The sequence below is a fragment of the Sinocyclocheilus anshuiensis genome, unplaced genomic scaffold, assembly GCF_001515605.1.
Source record: "Sinocyclocheilus anshuiensis isolate Anshui unplaced genomic scaffold, SAMN03320099.WGS_v1.1 scaffold238, whole genome shotgun sequence".
NCBI classification, from domain to species: Eukaryota; Metazoa; Chordata; class Actinopteri; order Cypriniformes; family Cyprinidae; genus Sinocyclocheilus; species Sinocyclocheilus anshuiensis.
In genome coordinates, this window is record NW_015547674.1 from 2,323,353 (window position 1) to 2,329,968 (window position 6,616).

Sequence of the window (6,616 nt, forward strand, 5' to 3'; positions counted from 1 at the left end):
CCTCCCTGATGATGCGACCTCGATGAGCTGGGGCATTGTCATCCAATCGCGATTGCATCCAAAATAAAAGTTTTCGTTTACATAATATATGTGTGTGTACTGTGTATATTTATTATGTATATATAAAAACAAACACATGCATGTATATATTTAAGAAAAATATTTTGTGTTTATATTAAATATATTTATATATAATATAAGATATATATAATAATATAAATATATAAATGTATATACATGTAACTTTTAAAAAAATATATACTGTATGTGTGTGTATTTATATATACATAATAAACTTACTATATGTTTAACATTTTTGGCAATTAAGCACATTTTCCCTCTTCTTTTTACTCTAATGCAAAAACAAACAAACAATAATAATTCTTCCTGTCTTTTTATAATTAGCATATTACATAGATTACATAGATACATTAGAATAGGCTGTTGTCTGGGCTGTGTTTAATTGTCATCGAAGTTACATCACAATGCAAAAACTTTAATGATCATCACGAAAGTAGGTTTTATTGATTGGTTGGTTGTTTTTGAGGTGAAATCAAGAGCACCCCTTTCACCCTTCATTTTTTTAAATTTCAGGTTGAGGACAGTTTGGCGCTCTCCTTTCAGGGAAATGATGTGAAACTGGACATTTTCTTTTTTTTATGATGAAGGTGACGTTGTCTGGAATGGAGGCACACAGGCAAAGAGTGGCAGAAAATTCAAGTGAGTATTAGAAAGTTTTCTATTATCAATTAAACATTAGCTTTCAATCAGAGATGATTGATTTGTTGAATTGTTCTGAAGACTTAAAGCCAATTAAACTGAGCAATTGACATATACAGTGGAAAGAATAAGTTTGTGACAATTAGAGCCTGACCGATATGGGTTTTTTGGGACCGATACCGATATTAGGGAGTAAAAAAAGGCAGATCTCGATATATCGGCCGTTATTCTTTGTGTATATTATAGTACAGTACCAGTCAAAAGTTTGGACACTTTCCCATGTAATATACAAAAAGTCTTGCTTTTCAAAAAAAACAAACAAAAACAAATTACAAATCAACAATTTAAAAATATTTAACACTGAACATTTTTAACATTCTAGCAGACACTATACCAAAAATTCATAAAAATGTGACTGAGCAACTGACGACTGCATCAGCTCAGATTTTCCTCGCTCTTTGGACTTTGAACCCTGGTTAAGGCCATTTCGCGATTTCAATCATCATACAGTAACCAGCAACCATCAGCTCAGATTTTCCTCGCTCTTTGGACTTTGAACCCTGGTTAAGGCCATTTTGCGATTTCAATCATCATACAGTAACCAGCAACAATCACCCCTTCCTCTTCTCATTGAAGAAATGCGATGCAGTCCTAAGCAGTCTCTCGCTGTCGGTGCTTGTAATGATTTTTGCGTCTTTCTCCGACAGTTTAAATGCTTCCACACTGCTGACGTGTGTGCTGCATAATAAAGAGTGCGCCAGTGTTGCCAATTTGGGGATTTTGTCGCAACACTGGAGTGCGCGCCTCTCACTCTGCGCTGGTTGCTATTTGATCGCGTCATATCATTGTTCAGTACAATTTATTCGGTCTTTTCGCTTATTCGGTTCGGTTGCCAAACATTCGGTGCATCCCTAAATATAAATTCACTTCTCGCGTACTTTAATGCCCTTTGAATGTAATGTGTACGTTCCCTTGGAACTGGAATCATGGTGGAATTTCATGTGAAGTCCACTTCACAGGGCACTTACGGTCGAATAACTTGAATTACGCTTGAATGCTGAATTGTTGGGCGTTATATGTTCTGTAAAAAAAAAATTTCATATCGGCCGATACCGATATATCGGCGACAGGCTCATATCGGCCGATAATATCGGCAAAACGATATATATCGGTCGGGCTCTAGTGACAATATCTGGATTGTGCATTGATTACTCATAAAATGTGGCCTGATCTCAACAATTAGAACCAAACACAATATAAAAGTTGAACTTTTCAAAACTGTATTGAAGACATGATCATTGACAGGGCAGGCTGAAAAAGGTAAGTGAACCTCTGTGTTACAACTTTTCCAAAATTGAGCTCATTTCAGGTGATGAGATTGGATGTGTGGGTTGCACAGGTGCCTACAACCTGTTCAACCCTAACCTCATGACAGACACTCAAAAAAAGTTATCAACAAGATCTTTCAAATTTAGCTGTTTTGGTCATGTTTAGTCACATGTCACACATGACATGGAACCCCAGTGCCTGTTGCAGAACATGATTGTGAGAACACAATGGGTGGCATTATTCAGTACCCAGGGAAATTCAGTTTTTCAAAAAATATAGCATCTTTTATTTGTATTGTTTCCTGATATGTGTTCCCACATTTCAATCTGTGTTGGACCGAGCTGATGGAGCTAAATGTCCGAGTTCCCTGCGAGACTGAGGATTATGGGATGGCCAACTATGGACCCAACTGGAATGTTCCTGTGAAAACCTGGGACTGGAAGACCTCTCCGTTCAACGTACAGGAGAATGGCGTCTGGCCTGTGAGGGAATGGGATGATGTCATCCAAGTTTACTGAAGCATTGTGGGAGTTACAGTATTTAGTTACACTCCAGTTGATATGGGTCATTGCAGTTACAAACCACTCTATGCTACTACAAATTAGAAAGTAAGCCCCTGTGGAAATGTTTCAGTGTTCCTTAAAAGTCTGCAGACCTTGACTGCCTTTGTAACACTAAGAGAATATTGAAAACATTAGAAGAAATATTAATGTGATCAAGAAATTTGTTAATATTTCTTTTTTTTTTTAATATTTGTTCATATTTCTTAATGTAAATGATCCATCCTGTAAAGATGCACACTAAGATGCTTAATTTAAATAAACATGTTATGCAGTGCAGGGGTTTGAGTGCCTCAGCAACCCTGGGAACTGTGTTTTCTGGAGCTTCCTAGGCAAATTGGTCCCAGGTTAGAGGCCAGACAAAGAGTGATCCAACACTGTCCCCTATGACCAGGAAAGAGGGTGAGACCTTTACTGTAGTAGGGATACCAGGGTCCTCTCCTGGAGGCAGGCTTAGGAGAAAGCCTGGTGGCTGGGCTCGGACCCATGGGGCCCAGTCGGGCTCAACCCAAACAAACAACATGGGGCCACACCTCCTTGTGGACTCGCCACTTGTTACACAATGGGTGGCAACTGGAGAGGGGGGCCCATGGATGTGGATAACTAGATGGTGACTGGAGGGTGTGTTCCAATAATCAAGGGATCACACTTCTTAGCCTTCTTGGGAAAGCCTATGCCAGCGTGCTGGAAGAGGAACAATGTGGATTCCATCCTGGATGTGGAACAGTGGACCAACGTTTTACCCTAGCAAGGATCCTGGAGAGGCATGGGAGTTTCCTTATCCAGTCTACATGTGTTTTGTGGGCTTGGAGAAGGCTTACAGCTGTGTTCCTTGGGGTGTCTTTTAGGGGGCAGTACAGGAGTATGGGGTACTGGAGCCACTTATTAGTGCACTCCGATCCCTGTACAATTAGTGCGAGAGCTGTGTCCACATCCTTGGCATTACTTCATGTTCCAATTGAGCGTTGGACTTTACCAAGACTGTCCCTTGACACCAATTCTGTTTGTGGTATTCATGGACAGGATTCTTAAGGTGTAGCCGAGGAACGTTAGAGTTCAGGGGGGTTTTAGGGTGGCATTGCTGCTATTTGCAGATTATGTTGTCCTGATGGCCTTATCAGACTGTGACCTTCAGTAAATACTGGAGTTGTTTTTTTTGGCAGAGTGTCATAAGATGAGGATGAGGGTCACAACTCTAAATCTGAGGGCATGAATATCAGTTGGAAAAAGGTGTATTGTCCTCGTTGGGTATTGCTTTTTCAAGTGGAGGAGCTCAACTACCTCCAGGTGTTGTCCACAAGTGAGGGTAGGTCTAAGCCTGAGGTTCATAGGCAAATTGGTGCAGTGAAAGCAGTAATGCAGTCGTTGTATCAGACTGTCGTAGTGCAGAACCGTTGTAGTAAAGATGATTCATATATTTAAAGTACAGAATCAGGTCATGTGCCATGCAGTTTTTGCCTGAGAAGACCTGTTTGAGAAGTAGAGAGAAGTCTTACTGACCAAATCTTTTCATGTGAGGGGAGTAACTAGCACAGAAGCTTAACTTACCTGTCATTCTCAGTCTCAGGGTTTCCTTTGATAGCACAGTTGAGAGACTCTGTGGCCACCTGTCAGCACATCCATCCTGCGTCCCTGCCACTGGTCCTGAGAATACACATGGAATGAATTTCTTAGAGAGAATGAATAACTTTCAATTCTATTGCACCCAATACATCCTGTTTTATCCTCCTTAATTTTTATCATATAGACCTTATGTGTCAGAGAAACAAGTGTGCAGTCATATTTAGAATTCTGTCTTTGAAGTTCCGTTTTTGTGGTAGGTCTATAGCATTGCTGTTGAAGAGTAATTAGCTGATTTACTTATTGTAGATTTAACAAGTTATCATGAGCATTGTTATGTTCCAAGCAGATGTCAACAAATGTCAGTAGAAGATTTTAAAACGAACGGTTCATTCATAAGTGCCATATTGTTTCAAGGATAATGTTGTGAAGAAATCATCAGGCATTGCTTGTTCACTGACTTAATTTGTGTATTGAGGTAGTGGTACAATTCCAGTAGCCATCCTGAAAGCCAATGCCAAAGCCTTGAGTTGGCTACAGTTGGGTTGAGACCAAGTGGGGTGTGATGTGGGCTCCTTTTTTCTAATTGAAGTCCCAACATACAACGTTCTGGATCATCTGCAGAGGTTTAGATGTGCTGGCTGGAAGGCCATCCAATGGAACATTGCAGTAGTCCAGCTGGGTAGCATATTAAGAGTCTGATTTTTATGATACGAAAAACCATGGGCATGCATTGCCAAGTGGTTGCTGAGATGTGGGTAATAAAGTACCTTGCCGCCTTGGTGGTAAGTGTTGTCTTTGCAAGGTTGAGTTGAAGTTCCCCAGGATGAGATGTTTGTAAGGCAGAGTTGGCAGGTTTGATCAACCAGTGAATGTGCATATCATCTGCACAGCAGTGACTGGAGAAGACATGCATTTATGATTGCACCTCTGATGAGGTTGTGAACATCAAAAAGAGCAGGGGGACCAAGTACTGAACCTTGATGCACACCAATGATTAACTGATGTATCTCTGACACTGTCAGTGTGTGGTGCAGAGCTGATTGCTGAAAGTCACCACTTTATCAGTGGAAAAGGTGGCATAGTCATCTGGGGCCTCATTTATAAAACATGCGTACGCACAGATTTGATCAAACATGGTAAAGTGCTTAGTGCCACGTCAAGGGTCTAAGCAGACGTACACACTTTTCCTTGTGGCACAGAGTTGGAGTACTGCAGGTATTTGGAAATCTGAGCAATTATTTTCGTGAAGGATTTGAACTGGTACTCTTATGTGCTAATGGAATTAGTTAGGGGGCATTTACAAGACGGAAATCTGAAACCTTTCAGCTGCGCACAATTTCAAGATCATTTGCTATTTATAGATTTGACTGCTGGAAGGGAGGCGTATGCACACTTTTGTGCGCATGTTAGTTTCTTTGAATTACATGTATGCACATTTGAAAAATAGGAGTTTCTATGCAACATTTTATAATGAGGCCCCTGATGTAAGCTAGAGGGCATTCCATGCCACCCATCTAGATATATATATAAAAAAACATTTTTAAATGAAATAACAGCTGATGCCTCCAAAACAGGCTCAAGATGCACTGAACTGCACTTTTCAGTGTTGGTTAAACCGTTACCCATTTACAAATCATGTAGGATCTGCAGAACATTGTGTAACTGTTTTTACATTAAAAAAAACCATATCTACTACATAAAAAGGGTAAAAAACATATTTCATCCATTAACTTTTTATAATATTTCTCAGAACAGAATGGGGGGGGGGGGGGGAGATAAATTTGTTCATAAAATAGCCTATAATTTGCTGTACAAGTATTATATTTGGCTTAAACTTTTTCCATTTCATTGTAAATTTGCTTCTTCGTATTGACATAAATATCGAAAATATTATACATTCTGTAGTACCACTTCTAAATACAAATAAAATGGGGTCTTTTTAAAGGAAACTTTGAGGCTGATTCACTTTCCTGAAAAATTCTTTGTATTATTGGGAGATGTATTTTTATTTTCAGTTAATGTTCCATTCACAAACACAAAACACAGGCAATTAATTGTTTTATTTTTTTGTTTTGTACAAAATGTATCCATATAGTATCCAACAGATACTCCAACAACAAATAGTCAATTTACAAACCTTCATGACATGTATCCTTTCACTGGACAAGAAGCAAGTGTGGGAATATTTACCCACTTCCCAATCAAAACACTAGAAAACAAGCCTGCCTTCAGACAAAGCTAAAGAAACATACTTGATACAACAGTCATATTTAGCAGTGCCTTGGAATACTGGCACATGACCTTATTTAAATGTACAACAGAAATCACAAAGACAAGTGCAGAGTTAGCAAACACCTAAAAACTGCAATAGCTATGTAAAGAACAGTCTGGCTCACGATCCAAAAGTTGGATGGATTAAAAAAAAAAAAAAAAACAAAAACAGG

At 39.2% G+C, this 6,616-nt stretch overlaps 1 pseudogene; it reads left to right on the plus strand.

Annotated features, from left to right (window-relative positions):
- Positions 1-2,567, plus strand: part of LOC107702899 (fukutin-like) — a 15,763-nt pseudogene extending 13,196 nt beyond the window's left edge.
- The last annotated feature ends 4,049 nt before the right edge of the window (positions 2,568-6,616 follow it).